Source organism: Aquila chrysaetos, chromosome 2 (genome assembly GCF_900496995.4).
Source record: "Aquila chrysaetos chrysaetos chromosome 2, bAquChr1.4, whole genome shotgun sequence".
NCBI lineage: Eukaryota > Metazoa > Chordata > Aves > Accipitriformes > Accipitridae > Aquila > Aquila chrysaetos.
The window spans coordinates 71,573,427-71,597,690 of NC_044005.1; the positions used below are offsets into that span (position 1 = coordinate 71,573,427).

The 24,264-nt window shown below is 42.6% G+C and overlaps 1 long non-coding RNA gene and 2 other non-coding genes across 6 annotated transcripts; all 3 read left to right on the forward strand.

Moving 5' to 3' along the window:
• Nucleotides 1–16,343: 16,343 nt before the first annotated feature.
• On the forward strand, nucleotides 16,344–24,064 carry LOC115334925. Of its 4 annotated transcripts, none has more exons than XR_003921302.2 (7): nucleotides 16,344–16,428; nucleotides 18,348–18,403; nucleotides 19,215–19,284; nucleotides 19,865–19,947; nucleotides 21,202–21,231; nucleotides 22,138–22,182; nucleotides 22,978–24,064. It is a non-coding gene; the product is annotated as an uncharacterized LOC115334925 (long non-coding RNA). The 4 variants fall into 4 exon arrangements; XR_003921305.2 differs by lacking the exon at nucleotides 16,344–16,428 and adding an exon at nucleotides 16,438–16,560; XR_005931236.1 differs by lacking the exon at nucleotides 16,344–16,428 and adding an exon at nucleotides 16,696–17,172.
• On the forward strand, nucleotides 20,104–20,170 carry LOC115338709. Its single transcript, XR_003922518.1, has one exon. It is a non-coding gene; the product is annotated as a small nucleolar RNA SNORD50 (small nucleolar RNA).
• On the forward strand, nucleotides 22,732–22,802 carry LOC115338708. Its single transcript, XR_003922517.1, has one exon. It is a non-coding gene; the product is annotated as a small nucleolar RNA SNORD50 (small nucleolar RNA).
• Nucleotides 24,065–24,264: the final 200 nt, after the last annotated feature.

Sequence of the window (24,264 nt, forward strand, 5' to 3'; positions counted from 1 at the left end):
GAGTAAAGATTGTAGCCATAATTATTTACATCCAAAATTATAATCTTCGCTGTTTCTGATGGTAACAGAGGATGACAGAAAGCCTGTTATGTGCACTTTGAATGTTGAATGCCCCATTAAGAGCAACAAAATATTTTAATGATGAAATAAAACAAAAAAAGCATGGTGAGCCAGGCCTCTTCTATATTGCTTATTCTGGAGTAACTGCTAAAACTTGAAGTTTCTCTGAATAACCTCAGACTGACAGCAGAATCTTACTTAATCAAACACCTCTCCCTTACCTTCTGAATGGGTAAAGCAAATGTTATGATGGGCAATAAAGGCAGTTTAACTTCTCCATATTCTTTGTACTGCTCTGGGTCCTTGGGGAGCTGAAATTGTCTATAATCCAAATCAACGAACCCTAACATTGTCCACAGGGAAATCTCAGGTGATAGTTTCATCCCATACTGCCTTTCCCACAGCCCTGGCACAGAGTGGGGCAGCGAGGAAAGACAGGGAGGAGCTGCCAGTTCACAGTGAATGCCAGCAACCCACAGAAGGTCTTTGTGAAGCAGTAACCTCACATGAGCTGGATATACATCATACAGCACAAACGTACATAGCATACGTACATATTGTACATACATAGATCTAGATACACACACGTGTATAAAAAGCTATGCATTATGCAGTATATAAAGATATGACATATAGAATACAGTGTATATAATATAGCATAAAGTATACACTATATTATGCTAATCACTATAATGAGAGCTCTGAACGCTGACGTCAGTATAAAAACATTCCAGGTTTCTTTGACTGCCTACAACACTCCATCACTTGTTATCCATTGAAGTGCTTTTCTTGCGCAAGACCGAGAATATTAAATAAGATCCAAAAACTTACAAACCTTTATTGTACATTGCCCCCAAATCAATGTCACTCCCTTTTTCTACACACTATTATATTTGTTTGTCAGACTTGCTTTTATTCCTAGAACAATGCTCTTTATCAAGGCAGCCTTTGCAGGCTCCCATGGAAATGCACTAAGCACATCATAAAGCCAAGAGCTGCACCTCTTCTGTTGGCTTCATCAGCTAACTTTGTAGCTTTGCATGCAAAACCTAACGACTCATCCAGAATGGTGTGTGCTCATTAGAGACCAGTACTGCATATTCCTCAGCATGGGACTGCATGTTGTATTTGAATTGATTTTTTTGAAGTTGACCAGTGTCTGTTCTGCCAGTAAGTTCCACTGACACCTGTATGTGCTTTTCTCCTATAAAAATCAAACCTTTGATGCATATTTTTTTATTTGAATTACAATATTAAACATATTCTTATTAAGACAGATACACATGAATGCTGTACATCAACAGTTAAAAAATTTTTACTTATACAAATTTTTAACTAACAGCTATATTTTACAGCCCTTTTTTTTACCCTTTGATGTCCAAATCTATCAGTTTGCTTGTTGAAGACAGATTTTAAAGCACTAAAATCCTTAAAGGGTGAGGATCTGGATGGAATAAATGGCTAAGAAGCTTAAAGACTATCCCATTGCATAGTTCTACTCAAGAGAAATTTCTGCTCAGCAGCATTTTGGGGATGCTTCATTTGGAATTTCAGGAGCTTTTCAGACACTTTTCCTTTGCTGGTGATCACCTGCATCAGATGGCTAGAGCACTGCCTCTTATTTTTCAGACTATATATGCTCACCCAAATTATTGTTGTCTCCATTCTGGTATTTCTCAGTGACATAAGTTTTGATTAAAGGTCTAGTTAAGTTAGTTGAAGGACTTCTGATGTCAGTAGACGCTGGAGTTAATATATTTGTAAAATGGAACACTTTTATGTCTTCTCTTTCTGTCCCATTCTCATACTACACAAATAACATGAATCAAGTTTTCATTCCATTAATAAGAATTATTGTTGCAGGTTTTGCCACAGCCATTGCTTCACAATCTTCCATTTAATTCTTCTTGTTGATTTTCCTCCTTGAATCGCTCCTCGAATTTCTGTACAGACAGTCAAGTACACTAATACTCTGCATTATTTGTATACTGTTTCAAAACAATCCATCCTCAGACTTCTTTGCCCGCTGGATGGTTTCCACGCTATTTGAGGGAAGCTGCTCTGTCACTAACCATGGTAGGTTTCTCTGGGCAGGCAGCCATGCAAGAGTCTGGAATTAAATTTGACTCATGTTTTCAAGCGTAAATGAGATTCACGACTTATTCCTCTCAGGATCTAGTTTCAGGACCTTTTTAAGCTGCCATCTACCAATGCTACAAACAAAACATTTTTGTTGTTTTACTTGCAAATATGATTTAAACAAACAGTTTTGGTGTTCAGCATTTCACAAGTTTTCTCGTTGGCGATTGTTTCCTGTACTGGTTAAATACATCCAAAACTGAAGCCTAACCGTAGAGAGCAGTTTAACTCTATTGCTACAGCTCAGCTGACAAATGGAAGTTACTGGGTCTAAGTTGTCGAGGCTGGCTATCCCCAGAGAGCACTGGCCCCAGCGCGTCCCCGCGCTGCCTCCGGTGCCGCAGGACTCTCTCCCTGCGCTGCAGCGTGCCCCGTGCACCAGGAGCTGCCTGCACAAAGTGCAAGGTTTTCTTTATACAGCCCAAAGACAGAGTAAAAAGGCTTCCACACAGCCTTTGTGGTTGTAACGCTGTTTTATTTTATTCTCGTTACATGTCATGAAAAAAAGCAGAAGCTGGTGTGGAAACGGTTGCATCCAAAGCGGCTGCATATTTTATCTAGTCATTACATAGATCCACTGGCTGCACTAGTCCGTGCAATGGACCTGACACAGCAGTTTCAGGATGACTGTATCCGCTGTTCTGGAGTTGCAGAGAGAATGTGAGATGAATTTCATTTCCATCTGAGACCCTTAGAGTAACAGAAGATAAAAACTCTACTATGAAAAAGAGAGGTTAAAAGTTAGTAAAATTCTTTCTTAGTTGTCCTGATTCAGTGGAACCAAAATGAAGAAAACCCAGTAAAAATTGGTTTGCTTTCCCAAAATAACAGGGCTTATGTGATTGTTCTGGATAGCTGATCTTTCCTGTTAGGTACCTGTTAACTCACTGACCAATTTTGACCAAACCTGACAGAGGCTTATGAGCTCCTATTAAGTTCCTGCAAGTTTTCCTGGACTTTGCATTCAAAGGAAAGAGACTGCAGTTGTCCTTCCCTGAAGAAAATGAAAGCGCTAGTCAGCCTTTCAATCTGCAGTGCAGCTATCAGTTAGTCACTCTGCACCAACACACCTCCCAGCCTGCCAGAGCACCTCGCACCTCGCTCAGACAGACAGCAGAAATGACTGGGAAATGGGTTTGTCTGCCATGGAGGAGGGGATGTATGGGCCTTACAATGCAATAGTAAATAAACAGAAATAGATAATAAATAATTAGAGATAATAAATAATCGAAATCATTAATTACAAGAATTTCTCAGACAGCCAGATTCATAACCAGCATACGATACATTTTCAAATTATACTACTTTCCATGAGTTCCTCCTTCTGTCTAAACTTTGCCAAACATGAAAATGAGCATTTATAGGAAAAAAATAAAAGTCCTATAGGACAGTCACTAGCATTTCAAATTGATTTCTTGTTTTAATAATCACTACCGACCCTTACTGGGAGAACAATTTCCAGGTGCTGGCAGAGGTCGCCTTCTACAGAGCAGCCAGCCTCTTCAACACAGTTCATTAACAGAGCTAAAAGTCAACTTTTATGATCACCATTTCAGAAACAACCTTACTTATAAATAATCTGCTGTTTCTGAAGAGAAGATCATGCTTGGAAATGAAATGAGCACCTTGACCCAAAAGAATCTGTCACTACTCTATTTGTTTCAGGCAAAATGTGCATTTTTAAACCAGATTTCTTTGGAGAGGCAACTGATAACAGAAGATTCAGCTAGATTCAATATTTTTCGAAGTTACTTTACAAACACTTTATCTGCTTTTAATCTTTTATAACCATACTTAACTGTCTGCTTTATAAAGTAGTCCGGTATGAGTTTATGGATCTGCTGGGCCATAAAATAAAAAAGTGGTGTCGTGAAGATAAAACGCAATGCAAGAGGCCACAGTACATACTCACATGCCTTTAATGCCAGCACTCCCCATAGTTCTTATTTTAGTACTTTCCACTTCTATTCCTGCAAATTTTCCCCCAGAGCACTGTCAAGTAATTTGCTGTACTAGATGGTGCTGCTCCTTCTTCTGTTCCTTGCTTTCTGCATCCCAAATCAAAAATGTTGTGAAAGAGAGACATCAGACCTCTTGGACAAAGGGAGAGTTGTTTAAGAAATTGGTGGTGTGGCTCATAATGATCAAAAGAAGCATGGGGGTAAGAAGAAGGGGTAAGACGCGCAGGGCAAGATCACCAAGTGCATCTGACAAGACTCAGGTACGCAACTCTGCCATCTCCCATCGCAGACTGCCAGGCTTCCCTCCTCCCACGCCGCTCCTTATTCCACTGCCTCACATTTTCTGTCTCCTACAGGAAACAGAGACTAGAACAGCCTTCACCGGGAGGGGACTGCTCAGTGAAAATCAAAAGTGCAGCCCATTCACACGAAAATGGAGTGGAAAAACACCTTGTAGAAAGAATGGCTAAAAATGCAGTTAAAATTTGTTTCCCCATGGAAAAGCTTTACACCATACCAAATAACTCTCTCTGAGCAAAGGAAATGTAAGCATTTAATCTGAGATAATTAGCAAAGTGGATTTGGGGGTTTGTATGTTTATATTTCCCTTTAAAAAGTAATCACTTGTGGTTTTTATTTGTATTTTAAAATGTACAGAAAATTCTGTTTTACAAGACTAGATTTTCATTTCCTGTGCTGGACACTACAAAAAACTGTTAAAAGCTTTCTGAGTGATCAAGTGAGACTTTGATCCCAACAGCTGAGCAGGAAACTTATGTGAGTGGAGCACTGACATTCTACTTCAAAACACGCAAGTGTTGGCAAGCATATCAACTTTAAATCTCATTCCCCTTTCTGTAGTTCCTTTTAGCGAATTTGCTATTGTAGACAAAAGAAGTAGTCTCTGTTTCCATGAGACAATGCACTTAAAATCCCCCAAAGTGGTCTGTAGTTCCCCAGTTTCAGTGCAATTTTGGTTACAAGGACATATGAGTTTTGATTTTACTTCACCGAGATCAAGGATTAAATTCAATTTTTTCTTCATACATATTATTTTGGAGAAAGCATCAAGCCAACACCACATTTCTTAAATATGGCCTATAAATGTATGGTCTATAAATGCTTATAAATGCATAGTGATTGTTGCTGTATCAAAGCATGTACAGAGAATTAGCTGCAATTCTTTGTTCCATTACGAACTTCCTTTTACAAGTGCTGTAAGCCACTTAGAAGTGAGGTGGGAGTGCCCTCTTGTGTTTACAGAAGAACGATTTTAATGGTCATCCCATTCAAAATCACAAAGTGGGGAAAATTTATCCACTCCTGTATCAAGCATCGGTCTCCCAGACCGGCTATGGGTCAGGTGCACGTGTCTGATCAGCGCTGCAAAACAGTTTGCTTACAAGTTCAAACAAGGTTTCCGTCGCTTGTCTTCTCACGCAGCATCCTACAGCACATTTCTGCTTCACCAGCTCTTCTGCTGCAACCTTCGGAAATCTCTCACTGCGTGCGGGCCCACGGCCCCATCCCACACCGGGTGTGGAGGAACATGGGCAAGAGCCGCAGGCTGCCTCTCTGCATGCTGTCCCCTCCCAGCGCCTGCGAGACGAGTCTTGCTTCTGTTGCAGAAACGTGGATATAAGGAACAAGTTCTTGCAGATCCTAGCACAGTCTGTGGTAACTCAAAGTGGGGCGACAGGAGGAGAGGGATGTATTGAGCTGGACCCACAGGACTCCTGGAAGGAGAGGACATGTAATTTCTTAGCCTGCTTCTGCCTACAACCAGCCTGGTGGGCTGGATAAGGTTTTCAAATGCTTGGACACTCCTAGTATAATATGTATTCATTATGCTAGAGCTGTCTTGTTTTATCCCTTACTTGCATGTAAGAGACAAACCCTACAATCAAGCTGTGTCACAAACTTCCACTGCAGTCCATGGAAACTACTTAAACATGCCAATAAACTGCAAGATCTTCAAGAGAAATGAAACATATCAATTTACATTTCCTGAAGTGAGATCTACTCCTCTCTTCATAGCTACTTATGCAAGACTAAGTGCATGCTTGAGTAATCCAAGTAGAGACGAGAAAGAAAAAAAAAAGAAAGAAAAATTAAAGAAATGTGACAAAACAGTTGTTTTAAATGCTGTGTTGGCCCAATGAACTAGCATAATTTCAAGTAGATTATCTGACATTTAAGACAGCATAAAGCAGTGCTGATGAACTTCCTTCTTCAATAGTGCTTAGAAAGTTTCTTTTTTGTTCTTACAAAATAGAGCACCATCATCAAAGGATTTTTTTAGCCCAGGTGATACAACTTATAGCACACTGTGGTAGCTTCTGAAGTTGTCTCTGCTTTTCTGTTGATTTAGAGCAGTAGAGAATTGCTCCACGGCTCCTATTGAATTCAGCAGAAAGGCTGTATCATGCCAAGTTCCTGGATCAGTAACACTTGTATCACCTGGCTCTGTAGCCAATCTGTTAATAAAAAGTTGTTGGTGGACTCTCTCCCATATGGGTGCAATGTCACAAATTGCCAGATGGGCTAAGTGGGGTGCCCAGAGCTAGAAGAGAACATGTCAAGACTGAAACACCTACAGGAGACCTGGGATTGTATTTCCTATAGATAGTCTAGGAGAAGATGAATATGAAAAAGCAGGTAGGTGCTCCTGCCACTGGTACCAAGTGTCCCATGCACCGTGGTGCAGAGTCCTTGACAGGGAAGGAACTTCATTATCTGGTAGCGATACGATCCCTCCAAGGAGGATGGCAATACTCAACATGTCTGTATGCAAACAACCCTTTTCATCTGGGACATAACCCTGGTGCAGGGCAACCTGCACTAGCCAGGGCCACACAGTAACTCTGGCAACTGTGCCAGCTCCTGTGGGAGTAGTCAGCTGCATTATAGCAAGTGTTAATGGTTTGCACCGTGCATGCGGCAACCAGGGCCACTCACCAGCTTCTCCATCCCCATCTGGGATCCTGACCTGCTGCCCGTGGGCAGTGGGCTGCTCACCTCTCCCAAGACCAGGCAGTGGCCAGACCTTTTCATATCTTGCATAAATGCCACAGGCTTCCACCTAGGAGCTGCTCCAGATGAAGTTGAGGGTCACCTGCTCTTCCCTGGTGGCCTGCTCTCAGGTCTGATCACTGGCCTCTCTGAAAACTCTCCCAGCATTGGTTTTTGAGAAGGAACAGATAATCTCAGCAAGTGCACCTCCTGGTCATCCATTCCTGGCTCCCAAGGGGGCCTGGTTCAGGGATTGCAAAGGATGCTGATGGGAGTACACCCTGAGATTTTGGCAGCAACTGGAGATTAAGGAGCGCCAGAGGATTCCTGTCTGTAATAGGCTCCCAGCTCAAGCTTCCTACCGCAATTTCTCTGCTCTGCAAGGGCCTTGTGTTTAGAAACACTGCGTGCTCATTACCTCTGGCAGAGGAATTGCTTCTCGTCACATGAACCACTCAAATAAATCTCATCTGCCTATTAGCTGCATGTTCTGTAGCCAAGCAGAGCGTGTTCCCAGTGCTGACAAGGAGTGGCAGCCTTGTACCATACTTCCCCTACACGGTGTATGTAAAACTCAGGACCACAAAACAGGACGGCCTTGTCTTGTTCTACGGTCTGCTGTTGACCAGGCAGAGAGAGCATGCAACTTCTGAAACGCCCAGGTCTTTCTCCCTGTTGCCCAGAGAGCCTGGGTGGGCTCCTTTGAGTTTTGGGGAATATCCAAGAGAGCACAACCAGGCAAAGCAGGTTAGAGTGTAGGAGGGCCTTCAGCAGGAGGCACCTTCTCAGAGTACCTTCATCGTGACACGACGCAGCCCCACCAGCATCAGGATCTCAGCTACCAGCTCCAGTCAGGAATATCAGGACAGGGAACGTGTGCTTGTGTGAATGGTAAGAATTTGCAGTGCCGTGAGTTCCCTCCTAGAAGTCAGCAGTACATTAGTTTACCTTCTGTTTTGGGTTTGTGTGGCGGGGTTTTGGTAGCAGGGGACGAGCTGCAGGGGTGGCTCCTGTGAGAAGCTGCTCGAAGCTTCTCCAGCTCCGAGTTGGACCCACCGCTGGCCAAGGCTGAGCCCATCAGTGATGGTGGTAATGCCTCTGGGAGAACAGATTTAAGAGGGGAAACCTGCAGTGGAGAGGGGAGTGGGATGTGAGAGGAACACCTCTGGAGATACCGAGGTCGGTGAAGAAGGAGGGAAGGAGGAGCGGGGGAGGAGGTGATGCCCCCGCAGCCCGCGGTGAGACGGCAGGCTGTCCCCCCCCAGCCCATGGAGGGGAGCGGGGGAGCGGATGCCCACTTGCAAGCTGTGAAGAAGCCCACGCCGGAGCAGTGGGATAACCCTGAAGATGGCCGTGACGCCATGGGAAAGCCCGCGCTGGAGCAGGCTGTGCCTGAAGGACTGCAGCCCGTGGAAGGGACCCACGCTGGAGCAGTTCGTGGAGGACCGTCTCCTATGGGAGGGACCCCACGCTGGCGCTGGAGAAGAGCTTGAGGAGTCCTGCCCCTGAGGAGGAAGGAGCGGCAGAGACAACGTGTGATGAACTGACCCCAACCCCATTCCCCGTCCCCCTGTGCCACTGCGGGGAGGAGGGAGAGAGAACCGGGAGTGGAGTTGTGCCAGGAAGGAGGGAGGGGTGGGGGGACGGTGTTTTAAGATTTGATTTTACTTCCCATTATACTGTTTTGATTTGATTGGTAGTAAATTAAATTGATTTTGTTTCTTCCCCAAGTTGAGTCTGTCTTTTACCCGTGACCATAAGTGGGGAGTGATCTTCCCTGCCCTTGTCTCACCCACGAGCTTTTCTTTGTATTTTCTCCTCCCCATCGCACCAGGGGGGAGGAGTGAGTGAGTGGGTGGCCTTGTGTTGCTGGCTGGGCTTAAACCATGATACCTTCTCTTCAAGTTTACAAATTACTTACACAACTAAAATTGCTTATTTGTGTTTTTTAAGGAATATTATCATGGTTATAGGATTAACTATGCTGCCCTCGTCTTTCTGTTCTTTACAAATAGAGCCTCCCACCTTCAAAAACCAGAGAGACTAATCTTATATATCTTAGGGCAGAGCATCACAATTTTCTTGCTCTTTAGTAAGGCCAGCCATAAGCTGGACAGCTCTGAATATCAACTGTCCATATAATTTAATTGTATTTAGATAGATATGATTTCTTCCTTACAGTACAAGAGTAAATAGCAGCAAACAGTAGAAGAACAGACTTCTTAAACCTCACATATTGTTTATTTTAATGGTGGAATTCTTGCATTCAGGCATAGTTAAATAGGTGCTACACCACATTTTGGAGGAATCGAGCATGAGGTTTCACATCATATTTATAGCTGCCTAAGAATTAGCTGCTGTCAGTGGACACCACCCTGCTCAACCCTTCCCCAGCCCAGGGTGTGTGCTCGCACCACTTCCCTTCTGTTAAATCTAGTGGTTAGGTGGTCACAATGTGAGTCAGTTCAGGTGGCTAGAAAACTAAAGCTGAAAAAAAAAAAAAAAATCGCTTTCTATTGCACCAGGGAGTTGCTTGTGCTTGTAGCAGCATGATGATTAGCCTGTAGTGGTGACAGGGGAGGAGGGAAGAACAAGGTCATCTCTTTCAGCAGCAGCTTGTAAGTTCTACTGAACTGTAAAGTTAAAACATATCTATAGAAAGTGCTGTTTGATCTCTCCCTGTATGAGAACTGAGCCACTAAGATCAAGATACACTCACAAAACCTGCTAACACACTATCCTGTCCTGGAAGGCTTGCTATTTTTAAGAACAAAACAATATGGAAACAAAATTCTGCAATAAAAGATTTGAGAAATACCTGTGTCCACACAAGTTTCATAGAAGGAAAGACTTATGCACCATCCAAAGTGAAGCCTTGATGCAAAATTAAATCTATTATTATATTAGTGCTGTAGATAATGCAATTATATTTTCCTACATCTTTAGTAGTTTTTAAAAAAATTTGTATGTGTTTTAATATCTGTACTATGAGTAAAATAATATGTATGCATATTTTATTTTCTTACCTTATCAAATGAAACATTCCAAGCAGTTAAAGAATTTTCCAAGAAATCTCCACTTCAAAGGGAAGGTGCCTCTTTCTTACCCAGAGATCTGTACTTATCATATCCAGATTCAATTCCAGATACTGGAATGTAGTTTTACAACTTCTATTTTGTTGTAATAGTTCACATGATACTTGGTTTTAGAAAGAGCAAATTGAGTATGTGTTGTTTTTCCTGATTCTGTAGAGGGTGTGATTATAGGATATTTTAATGGTAAGCAAGCCTCTTAAGGACAGCAATATTAAGAACAGGTTTGGTTAAAAAAATCAAATAGCTCAGCAGCCTTGTCTTCCCTAAGAACCAGAGGCAGCCTCTCGTTAAGGCACGTGAAGATATATTTCCTACTTAAAAGTGAGTTTGACACTCAATTTGTCAAGGCTGTATAAATATGACAGAAAAGCCTTTTTTTCCCTATGCCTTGTTAATGAATGAAGTGGCTGAAAGTGATATTAATTAACAGCTGGGTCCTACAGCTATGAGAAGAATATTAAATAGCAGGTTGCTCTTCTCCCATCTTTCCACAGTACTTCCACTTCAATGTTTTCATCTCATCCGAGCCTGTTCATCTCATCTCTTAAGGGTGAGCAAAAGCCAGTAAGATAAGCAGCAACTATATCACAATTAAATGAAGCATTTTATATTTCAGTAATATACTGTTTCTGCAGGATAACACAGAAGAGATTTGCACACTGAGAGAAAGATGACGTTCCCAAGCACTAACAAAAACTCAGACTGAAATTTCCCTCAAGTATTTTTGGGCATACTGAAATGCTGCTGTAGTTCAAGATAATGAATGCTCCTGTTAAACAATAAAATAGTTACAATTATGTACTCCTGGAGACAGCACACAGACTAACCTTGGTAAACAGAGGAAAAAATAGCTAATTTAACTTAAAATTATTAATATTAATTAGGTTGGCTGTCTTAATACACCAACTTTATTGCGTCTTTTAAGTAACTAAGTACAGAGGATTTGGGGTTTTTTTCTTGTGTAAAGCTTAGTTATGCTTTACCATTAATTTTAGCTATATATAAACTAATTAGATTATGACAATAAACCGAATGTGTCAGTATAAACAGCCATTATACATTTAGATACTCCATCTTTGCAGCAGAAAACCCATATATCCACCACAGCTGTACTCAACTTCAGAAAGGGGAGATACCTAAAAATGAAGATGCTTGATAAAAACAAAACTAAAAGGAACATCTATGCACATTAAATCCTCACAGGTGGTATGAAGACAAACTGAGAACACTATCCTGAAGGCACAAAAACCATCATTCAAGAAGGACTTGGAAAAGGGAAAAGGAAGCCCACAATAGTACATGCCAGTGTTAATGGTGTTTAGTCTATGAAAACTAATAACATATCCCTTTTCAAATTCATGAGGCACAGGAAGTCTGTTCAGAGAAAATTAGGTCATGCAATTGCATTAATTTTTTGCTCCTGTGTTCATTGTGGAAGATCTGGGGAAATTCACCACACCACTTTTGAGGCATTCATCAGAGAAGTTGCTTCAAACTTCTTGAAGATGCTGCAGTATCAACAGGATCAGATTATGCTCTAGAGGAACCCAGTGAAACGTGAACTGCTAATTGTGGTGTGTGAGCTCTCACTTGAAATTGCTCTGGTGCTAAAGAAGGGCAAGTAGCAAGCAGGATTATAAAGTTTTGAAAAGGTTCTAGGGAAAGCCAGGAAACTACAGCCCACTAAGCCTGACACCTGTACTAGGCAAGCAGGTAAAAACTTAACATAAAAAGTAGAATTAGTGTGCATCTAGATAAATAAGATCTGTAAGGCAACAGTCAGAAAGCTTGGTAAACTGCTGATGCATAAATAGCTGCATGAGCTTAAAAAACTGAGTGGGTATAACAGCAACACATGAAATTCAACATAGATCAATATAAACCACAGCTCATTGAGAAAAGCAAACACAACAGCAAATGTAAAATGATGGGCTCTGACCTTTATTGCTCAGACATGAGATCCTGCAGTTATGACAGACAGTTCTGTGGAAACCTGAGCTCCGTGCACAGCGATAGTCAAAAAAGGAAACCAAAGTTTAGGAAGTGCTAGGGAACAAAGAAGAAAATGAAGAACATCATCATGCCTCTGCATAAGCCCATGTTATACCTGCTTCTTGAATACAGTGCATACTCAGGGACTCCCATCTCAAAAAGAAACAAGAAAAAGTTTGGGTAAGAGCAATGAGAGTAAGGTCAAAGGTAGGAACTGATTCCCATATGAGGAATGATTAAGTAAATGAGGTTTCTTCAGCCTGAAGAAGAGGCTGCGGGGTGGGGCTTACCGAGGAGATGACTGCAGAGGGATGGACTGTCCACCACTGCTTCTAAAACCGTGCAATATGCAAACAGACAGCAGGTACAAAGCGAACTAAAGGAGGTGCATTTTCTTGTAATGCTAATTAAGCTGTGGTACTCCTTGCCATTGTTATTGGGGATGCTAAAATTTTATACAGTCTCTGGCGAAGACTGGACAAATTTATGGGTAGCAAATTAATGGAGGATTGTTACATTCACACACACACACACACACACACAAAACCCCACTCCACCCTCTAGGAGGTCTCTGAGTTTTATATTCCCAGAGGCTGGGCAAATATTCAGGGATGGATCCCTACGTGCTTGTTCTATCCCTACTCCCCTTCCTAGGCATTTATTTTTGGCTGCAGTTGGAGGCAGGATACTGAGGGGGGTGGACCTCTGGTCTGACCCTGTACAGCTGTTCTAATGTTTTTATGATCTCATTTATCATTAAAAAAAGCGCTAATCTTTCTGTAACACTAAAGTGACTAAAAATTCAAAGAGAGGGGGTTGAGAAGAAGTTTAAATAAAGAATACTTGTGTCTGTAAAACGTTAAAAACAGGGCCAAAATCATAAGCTAAATGAAAGTGTTTCCCAGCTCATGCATTTTATGATGCATAATGTGAAATATGGCAAAGTCAGCTCAAGATTTTACAATGAGTACTGTCTGTTCTGAGAGGGAAGAAATTAAAGCTGCATACAATAGACTTCCTGCTAGGAAGGTGAGAGGGGAGGGGAACTCAGCATCCCAAAGGATGCACTGGTAACAACCCCAAACCAAGAGATGTGAGTCATCAAAGCTGCAAAGCTATGGGAGAAAATCCAGGAAGCCAGACTAAAAATAGGAACAGAAGGGAAGTGGGGGGAGACAGAAATAAAGAGAAAGAATTCATTTAAAACAAGAAAAGAGAACTTGGAAAGAGTTGCCAGGAGCTGAAAAGCCCTGGAGGTAGCCACACCACCAGCCTTTCAGGCCAGCATACATTTGTGTGGGCCTCAGAAGAGGCAATCCAGTACATCCCATTATCTCATAACCAGCACTCCCTTCTGCCAGTGCTTACACTGTGCATGAATGTGCTGCTGTGTGGTGAGCTGAACTCAGAAGCAATTCATCTATAAACTAACGCTTTATGGCAACCAGGCTCATGGTTCAGACTAGCCTTAGGATCTCTCTGGGGAGTGGAGTTTGAGGATCAGGTGTTGCTCTACAGCTTGCACCCTCATTCGGACGCCTGGCATATAGGTTAAAGATGTGGAAGCCTGAAGGAGGGGAAAGAAAGGCAGCTAAGAAGGAACCGTATTTTTAAATATAATCTGTAACTGTGGTGTACGTTTTTATTTTGTTTTGGTTAACTTTTTTCAGCCTCGTAATTGTAGTTGTTGCCTACCTACAATAAAGATGTACTTCACTTGACCCACAAGCCTGTCCAGCGCTCGCTGACTTAGGTGGTGCTGAGAAATACAAGTCACATTTCTTTGGGGATAAAAAGTTTGCATAAAATGTGCATTCAGGAACTGCTAGTAAACCTGTACCCTACAATCTAAAAACACGTGGTAACATTGCAAGGTGCAAGGCTCCCCGAGGTAAGTGCACACCCGTGTTTCTCCTGCAAAGATCACAATACAGAGCAGGACCCCGCAGCTGTGGACAGGCCCTTCGTCATCTTATTATTTATAGCCTTCTTATGATCAATTGCAAACTACAATAGTACTCATTCATGCTTTATGTAATGTACTTCGGGCTTAAATTATGAGTCTGTCTATTTTTTCCCCTGAAAAGAAATTCCATTCCTACATACATAAAAGCCCTGGGAAAAGCCGTAATTATTTAGCACTTAGGAAAGAAATGGTAAGGAGTTGCCTTCTTTCTTTAGGGCTAATGGAGTCGTGATTACTTCGCTTATCTTTAACCCTGATGTCACTAAGGAAGGGTGGGTTAAGATTTTCAGTGCCATGGTCACAAGGATAGACAACAACGGCGTAAACTGCTTGCCTGTGCCCAAGTTCAGCTGCTGAGCCTGCGTGAAGCACTAGAAACTATTCTCTGATGCTTATTGCTTCCCGCTCTCTCTCCTACAGAAACAGCAGCTCAAACAAGTGCACTTAGGAGGCTCTGAGAAAAAGGCACCATGTAGACCTTTTTCCTTGTGCCTCTACAGCAGAAAAGGTGGCAGGCTGGCTGCAGCTTGCACTCTGCCATTTGGGTCACTCTGCTTGCGGTCAAGAGGAAGATTTCAGACAGGTAAAACGGGACGTGGAAGACGAAAAGCAGAGAGGAAATGAGTGTCATCTCCTGCCGTGAGCTGCAGAAGAAAACATGTTTAAAATTGATCAACTATTTCGTTTTTTCCTGGTAGTATTAATCTCAGTAATTTTAAGAATTGCCAGGTATTTCAGCACTTTACAACTCACTTTTCTAGACTTCCCTTATCTGTTCCCAACAGTTAGAGCCTTCTATCGAGAGTCCATCTTGTGGACTGCTGTTTTTTGTAGTATTCTTAACAACTTGTCAAAACATCAAAAAATTTTTTGAGCTTTTCTTCATCCTTCCTTGTTTTTCCTGGTTTCCTCAACTAAGTTGATTGATATACTAAACCTCTCAATAAACAGGCAGACAAAAAGGTTAGACTATTTATAAACAATTAGTGAGAACTTCCATAAATACTGTGAGAATTTAGGATGTGGTTTCACATGAGTTAAAATGTCATCTAGGCTGTAGCGGTCCTGCCATCCCCACTGTAGCCCAGATACCTGCTCCCACTTCTTTCGCTAGCACTGCCACAGCAGTACGGGAGGTCGATTCAGCTGGAGACTAAGCTGCTTTCTGACTGAGGTGCAACTTCCAGTGGGTAAAGCTGTGCCGGGACTGGGGGAGCCCGCTCTTGTGTCGACTGTGGAATAGCATCCTTAGTCTTTCTAGAGTAAAAAACTGCAGAAAGCTTTCTTTTTTTTGTCTGTTTTGGGCAAGAGGAGATTTTTCAGCCCAGATGACCTGTAACGTTATACAGGGATAAAGCATTGCGTGCTACTTCCAAAAAGGGAAAGGGTGTGCGTGTGGTTAAGGTTTCAGAAACATCTAATTAGAGAGGAAGGAAAGTTGAAACATTCAGGCATCCCGATGGAAGGTTAACCAGTTGGAGCCCTGGGGAACAGTAACAGAAGATATAAGAAACAAGTACTCAACGGACAACATTTTTTCTGAGTTTTGTAAGCTGTATCAGGTTCCCGCCTTCACTTGCTAGCTCTGCGTTCGATGCACAGACCCTGTAATGCAGAATGTATAAAAAGCACCGGGATCGTGCGCCGGACTCGAGCGCCCATTCCTTCTCTCCCCTCAGGGCACCCCCTCGCGCCTGTTCCCCTCCGGCCCCCTGCTCCTGCCTGCTCGGAACGGCGGGCAGCCGAGTCCGCAGCAGCCCCCCGCCGCCCCCGGGTTGCGGAAGGCCTGCGGCGCGGGCCCCGGCCTGAGGAGTCCCGGGTAAGACGGGCCCGGCCCCGGGGCGGCTTCAGCCACGGCCGCTCAGTAGGCGCGGGGCCGGTCGCTGCCGCCAGGGCAGCGCTGCCGGGGCCCCTCAGCGGGCCGCAGCCGGACCCTGCGGACAACACGGCAGCGGCCGCGAACCCGCCAACGGCTCCGCCGCCCGGGGAGGGGAGGGGAGGGGAGAGGGGAGGGCCGGGCACCGCGCACCGCGCGCGCGCCGGACGGGAAAGGCGCGGCCCCGCGCGAGGTCCGCGGCGTCCCCGCCCCTCGGCGCGCGGCGAGAGGGGCGGGGCCAGCCTCGTTCCCACCCCGCGGCCTACCTATAAAGCTGGCGAGCGCCCCCTCGCCCTCTCTTTTCCTGGGGAACCTCCGCACCGGCGGGTAAGGCGGCGGCGGCGGCTGGGGCTGCTCCCCGAGCGGGGCTGGAGGGGCGCCCGCGCTGCTTCGTTTTTCTGCTTGGCTGTTGGGGAGGCTCGCCCGCGGCGCCGCTCGCGTGGGGCTTGGAGCTGGCGGGTGAGGCTCGCACCTCGGAGCCGCGGGCGGGGCGGGCGGGGCGGGCACGGCCAGGCGCAAGCCAGCCGCGGGGCCGCAGCCGCCGTGTACGCCGTCCCGTTGCAGCCCCGGCGGCGGCGGCGGGGGGGGGGGGGGGCGGCGGACTACAGGTCCCGGCAGGCCTCGCGGCTCCGCGGCGGGGGAGGCGGGAGCGCGGCGCGGCCGAGTTCCCCCGCCGGAAGCGGTGTCCCGCGCGCGGTGCACGCTGGGATGGGTAGTTCGGCGGCAGCGGCTGGCGCGTGCGGCGGGGTACCATTTTGCCCTGGCGCGGGCGGCGCCCGGCGAGGCGCTGCCTGGCCTGCGCCATTTTGATGGGTAGCCGGCCCGGCCGGAGGGACGCGGTGGGGACACGGGCCGTGTCGGGTGCCTTCGGGGGCTGGTGAAACGAATGCTGCCCGCCAGTGACGCCAGCTCTTAATTGCTGAGGCTGGGAGCAGCCCCTTGCCAGGGCGATGCAGCCTTCCGCTTCGCTCGGTCCTCGTTTGAATTGGTGCTTGGAACGCTGGCCCGTGCTGGTGAATGAAGTCGATCACGACTAAACATCGCGATGAGAACGAGGGGATTTGGTGAGAGGTTAGGGCGCCTTGAATAAGGTGGAGTTGCCTTGTTCGTTTGACACAGGGCTGGTGCACACATTCGTGTTGCCTCTGTGTTTCCGAGGGCTCGGCCATCGGCATCATGGAATTGTCCGACCGCAGAAGACTTTTAAAAATACAGTTGCTGTAAAATCAGCATATCGTGCCAAGAAAAAATCACCGCAGGATTTGCTTGCTTTTTTTAATGTGAATCATGAAATTACTTTAAAGTTTTAACTATTGAGGTTGCCTTTTCTTTTTTTGCTAGGCAATGAGACAGCAGAATAAAGAGATTTATTTTAAAAAATGATATAACACACAAAAACCCAGCTTCATGTGGACTTAAGATGCCTTTTTTCCCCTTTTGCGATGCTAGTGTCATTGAGCCGTAGTACTTCTGGGAGAACGGGCAATACAGCAAAAAAATATAGCTAGGATTCTAGGCTTTTATCTGCAAGTAAAGATTAGGAGGTGTTTGCATTCACGTAGGAGGTTGTCGGGTGCATTCATTCCGTGTTGTATTAGCTTGTCTAATGGTAGCCTGAGTCACATGTTAAGATTACTGAACAGTAAAATTTTTGAATCTTTAGAAGCCATTAGTAACCCCTGGTTATTGGGTGTAATAAGCAAGCTTAACTCAAGATTTTCCGTAGCTTAAAGTGTTGTTGTGATCTGAAACAAAACATTTATAAGTTATCTTTAATGGATTGCTACATTTATTTGATCTATTTAAGTATTGTATATGACAAAACATACTTTGTCATGTGTTTCTTTGGCTGGTTGAGTTGCTATGTGGTGAAAACTGAATTCTCTAAACCAATTGAAATCAGTGCTTATACTTAAAAGGACTGAAACCTTGAGATGATGAATTTTCATTAAAAATCCTTTGGACTGAAGTTTAATAGTACATGCAGTTATTTGTAGAAATTTGTTTTTAATATGGGATTTCAGGTGGATGTAACTCTTAACTCCTTTGTTACTAAAAAATGGCTGCATGTCTTGCTGCTTTCTAAAAGGCCTCCTGCAAACTTAAGACTTGGGTATGTAACATTATTGCTTGTGAGACTCAAGAGATTGTTTATGGTTATTGTCTCATAATGTGTGTGACTCAGTGGCCTGGTAATAAGAATCTGCTGATTTCAAGTATTAAGCTTGTTTACTGTTTGTTTTTAGGTATGATGGAGAGGAGGTTTTCAGTGGTGTCCAATACATTGTACAGAAGCATTAAGGTAATGGCTGGAATTTCTAATTGTGTTGCTCTAGAAGTGGCACTACATCTCTGTTGTTGATCAAGATAATAAATGCTTCCATTTCTTACTTGGTTTCCCTATTTTTGTCTGTCAAAAGTATGGAATGTGTTAAGTGCCAGAGATTTGTCATCTTTGTATGGCTACTGAGTGGGATAAAAAATAAGAACAAGCTACAGTATATTGCATTTTCATAGTTGCCATCAAACTGATGAGTAATTATTTGATGATTTTTGTGTGTGCTCTTCACTTGAGTTAAGGTCAGTTATTCTTAGTTTCATTTCTTTTGCTGTGGCATTTAAATAAGCATGAAGACCCATGTGATAAATCACTTGGTTAACTTGTGCTAAATTAAACCAATTTCAGAGATGGTGCGAATTAGCTGTCTGGCCTTGGGTGAGTGTTGGAGTTAATGTGAATCTACATACATGACCATCTTTGAATGTAATTATTGAGGTAATGGTCCTGCAAACTATGGACAGATAGTATTGCATTGTGAATAAATTCATGGCCACTCATAAGTATTTTTGAAACAGAAGCTTGAATGTCTTGGTTCTTCAGACATTGTAACAGTTGCAAAATGGTCCAAAACCAATTCAGGGTAATTTTTTTTCTAGTGCATACAAAATTTCAACTTGTCAAGTATTGAAGACTGTTGTAGACCAATATTGAGATGTTGTATGACAAAGTGAGTTTTTATGTTTCTGACATAGTAACGTGAGAGATGATGCTAGACCACAGCAAGAGGCATTTTCTACTTTTAAAGATAATTTTTCTTTCATTTCAATTTTAGCCCTTCATGGAAGCACCATCAGAAGTAGAAGAATACTTGGTATACACAAGCGGATTTTCCTGAAAGCTGTGTATGTTTTGAATGATCCGTGGGGATAATTTAATATAAATAAATGGATTAGCAAAATATATGTATGGTCAAATTAGTGTAACATTAGTTTTAAAATTGAAGTATCATTGTATTTCAGGCATGTTTGACATGGTCTAGAACTGTGTAGGCTGGGGAGTTGGTGAATAGTTTATTTGGGTTACTGTCGGAGGAGCTGGTAAAATATGCCTATCTGAAGTGTTCACCCTAAATCTGACAAAAATTACCTCAAGATGGCTTTTAATTGTGAATTTGCACTTAGTTGGGAGGTTGGTATAAGAAGGTGTTTAGGTGAAGAAAACAAAGGGGACATCTAGAGACTTGTTAATATAAACAGGCACATGTGGTTCCAGTTTTTTAAAGAGTATAGTTGATATTGTCACCTTTTGGAAATGCTAAGAAATAACTTCAGGATCTGTAGTCAGTTTAATTTTACTCAAATGCTTACAACCAGTGGGTGGGAGGAAAGGGGATCCATGAGAGTAAAACTTGGTTGTTCTGAATGGGTTGTGCTATATTACACATGAACATGTTGTAATTGATTATTTTACTCAAATTTCTAGAATGGCATGAACAGTTTCTAACAATGGGAATGTCAGGTGTCCTGGTGAAAGATTTCCTGGCAGCTGTAGTACAACAGATAGAGGTAATATTTATTGATTAAGCAGCTGAAAATTTTTGTTAATTGTAATGTATTCCCTTTTCGGTACATCTGCATATGAAAGACAATAAAGCTTATTTTGTGGAATATATGAGTGTATGAATTGTGCTACAGTTCCCAGTCACTGATACTTAAGTGGTGAATCATGATGAAACTGCCAAACCTGATATGTTGATGAGAAACTTCATATGGATCTGGCTCCTGAGGTGAAACTACTTAAATAATTCTTTCCAGAAGTCACTTAGTCTTTCAGTCATTATCCCAGTTGGTGTTAATTTCATTGCTGTCCCTGTGTACAGGCTAGATGCCACCATGTTTCAGGTTGTGAATAAGAATGTTGGTGTGTTATTTAAACTCTCTTCAGGTCCATGTTGACATGGGTATGTGCTGTTGCAAAAGCTAGCATCTTTAAAGAGCAGAGAGAGAGGGAAGTGTTAGATGCCTATATTTGAGGTATCCTGCCTTATAGTGGGTAAATAACAAACATTAGCCAGGTATTAAAAGTGCCCTGCTAAGGAAGTGTTGCTGGTGTTTGAAAGCTAGTGATGACACTTGCACTTTGACCCTTGTAGGATAGTTAACTTAGGGCTCACTCAGATGTGAGCATTTAGGAAAAGTAATGTTAATGATTAAAGGTGGAATTTGATGGTGAACTGCAGTGAATTCTCATTATATTAAAGCTGTTTCAGCTCCAGAGCTAAACTAATTCAGAAGGGCTAGTATAACATTATACTTGCAGCAGGCAAAAAGCATGCTTGTGAACACTTAATGTGCATTGAGAGTATTGGTAGTGGTTTCTCCCAAGAACTTCATTCTTACCCAGGTACCTGAATCTAATCTTTTCCAATGAAATTCACTTTAATTGCACTGATTCTCGAGTATCTGCAGGTTGTTTTTAGTTAGGAAGTTAAAATCTAAAATGTGAGGACAAGTTCTAACTTTCCTGTTGTACTACAACATCTATAATTTTATTCCACTCCTTATTAATGAAAGGTACCTTTAAATAGCTTGCTAACTACCAGGAGTTTCTTTTGAAGAACAGGCTTTGTGCCACTATGTGAAGTTCAAATGTGTGAGTGAAACTTTTTGTGCAGCAGTGCTACCTATAAAATGCTGTATTGTTTAGACAGGCAATATTACAAGTAGGAAGTGGAGTGACTTACATGGCTGATGTAAAGAAAGGTTGGAAGTAACAAGCCTTGCTAGTGTAACTAACCAGTGCATTTTATGTCTCTGCAGAGATGCTTGAGTGCTGCTTCTCAGCTGAAGGTATGAATTCCAATAAATGTTATGATTAATTTAAAAGCTTGATGTGGGAGTGATGCTTAAAAACATTGGTATGTCTGATGAATGAAGCACCTATCCCAAACCTGACCGATTGCTTGATGAAAAACACATGTGAATCTGACTTTAGACTAACACCAGAACAGGTGATATGTTTGAAGATGATAGGCTTCATGGCCTGTACATACCTTGAAACTCAGCAAAACTGGTTTAAATAACTAATGATAATTTTTAAATGCCTGCTTTAAAAAATTGCATTGTTCTCAACCCCATTTATAAGCAGGAGGTGACATGTAAACAGTTGTATTACAAATGGCATGTCTGAAGTGGAGTGGGGTTTGTGTGTGTCTGCATAATGGAAAACAGGGTGAAACATTCAATGATCTATCTTAGCCTTTTTTTGAATTTGCAGTTCTAGTTTAGAGGTAGTCTCAATTTTCCTGTTGCTTGCAGGAGAGTTGTATGTAGAAAAATGCGGTCTGGATGTAGTTTCTTATTTAATGCTTGCTTGTTGGTGGATTTTAGCTTCTGGAGTTTTTAATGTTTTGATAGAAGATGAGAAGCAGGTGTTAGCTAATTTTCAAAAATGATCTTTTTGATTCTCATAGGAGAGGGGGAATTAATACTTGATTGGTTAGTTGCCTGTCATAGTTCATAGCCAAGTTGAGCTATAGCTGGGCAAGAGAAGCAAAACAAATTTTACTGTGGCATGACTACACTTCTAAGTTAAGTTTCACAGAAATTGTGGAGTACTGGTACTAATCCAACACATGTTTGATAATGCAGTTTGGTCTGTATGAGAGACTAAATAGATGGCAAGTTGTATTTTGAGTGATGGAAGAAAATTTTTCTGAACTAATAAATGTCTTTTTTTTTTTTTTTTTTACACAGGAAAATGGTCAAAAATGTAGGAACAAATACTTTTAGCTTATTCAGGTATGCAACTGAAAAGCTAAACATATTCTCACCTTAAGTCTAAAGGAACTCTGTGCTTACAGTTCATATCCCTTTGGCTAGTTTGAGTCAGCCGTCCTGGCTGTGCTCCCTTCCAGCTTCTTGTGCACCTCCTCACTGGCAGACCATAGGAAGCTGAAAAGTCCTAGACTTGGGATAAGTGCTACTTAACAACAGCCTAAAACATTAGTGGGTTATCAACATTATTCTCACACTAAATCCAAAACACACTGTACCAGCTACTAGGAAGAAAATTAACTCTATCCCAGTTGAAACCAGGACAGCATAGTAACTAATTCTGTACATAGTTAGAATTTAAGAACACTTATTCCCCAAGGCCCAATGTGTGCTGATAGCTGTGCCTAACCTTGGTTAGCTTTCAAACCTACATGCAGTTTTAAATAATTGTACATTATTATTGAAATACATCAAAGGACTAGAGAATGTTTAATTTTTTTTTATTGCAGTCAGAAACACTATAGAAAAACCATACATTTCCTATTAAATTTGTTTTCTGTATTGCTTTTGTCTCATCTGTGATGATCCTATCCCGAACCTGAATTCTTTGTTGAAAAACCTAATACGGATCCGGAATCTGAGATGAGACAAAAAGATTTGATTTAAACTTTCTGAAAAGTGTTATAATGTCTATGGGGTTGTAGGTTTTTTTACAGAAACAGTAACACCTTAATGTATAAAGTGTTGTGTGCTTACTTGCAAATTGAAATTTTTCCCTCAAGTGAACCATTTTACTTAGACCTTTTTCTCTTTTTCCAGTGATGAGTTGGAATGCTTTGTCAGTGCTGCCAGACAAATGTGGATGATCTGTAACTGGAAGGAAGCGTAACACCTGAAGAGTTTTTGTGGCTTGGAGTGGGATGCCATGCTTTTAAAAACCTGCTAAGGCAGCTGCTGCAGTTTTGTTGAGCGGATACTGTTTTCAGAAACTGCATGTGAACCAAAATCACTGTCTCAGTGTATTTAAAATAGACCTTTTCCCAAAACACTGAGCTGCCCTCTGTAGGAAGGGTAGCAGCAATATTAGAGAAATGAGTGTTGAGCTTCAATACATGGAAAAACCCCTGAGAGTATTTGCCCTTTTAAAATATCATAAGGGTATATAGACTTGCTGATACTGAACATCTGTAATAACTCAAAACAACAGAACTCACGGGTAGGCCCTGTAAAGATGGGGAGAAAGCAAAATGGGTACACAAATTCAAACCAATGAGTCAGGTTTTTGAGGGTGGTGTCATCCAGGAGATGGAAGTAGATGAGGTTGTGGTGGTACAGAAGCATAAATGTGAAACACTTGTAAGAAAGAAATTCAAGTGTCATGAGGAGAGTCATGGTTACAGAAAAGGCAAGGTCTAAAGGTTGCATTGCTGTGTGTATCTAGTGAGGGGAGAGAGGAACTGGGCTTTTATGGACTGCCACTTCAGCATGAAAAGACCAGCATGAAAAGACCAGTACCACAACAGTGGAACTGCCCTTTGAGGTGTATGCTGGCAATGTTACCTGCTTGCTGTGAGGGGAAAGAGGTCAGTAGTGGGAGACGGGAGTACACACGTTGGAACTTGTGCTTTGAGGATTCACTTGAAAACTAATGGTCCTGTATCGTAGTAACAGGCGTATTTGCTGTATTCAGCAAATTCACACTCTTCCACAGAGGAATGAAGGATCATAAATTGGTCACCGATTAAGTTGGATTTTAAAGACAAATCATTATGTACATAAGGTGCAGTCTGCTTTAAAGCATGACTCTCAAACCTAATTGTCAGGAATGGTTTATGAAGGAAGAAACAGAATGGCATGATACCTAAAAGTTGATAGAGCTACAGTTGCAGAATCATTCCAAAATGCACCAAAATACAGAAAAAATACCCTATAGTCTTCAGCCAAAAATGACAGCATTGGATGCCAGCAGCTCTATTCCTTTGGAGAGTTGGAGGAATTCCTATAGTTCATGGAATGTGCCTATCTCTATGTAGCAGTGCTACATATCAAGGTGCTGCGATTAGATCACTGGTCGGCCTGGACCAGGGAAGAGACGGATAACACACA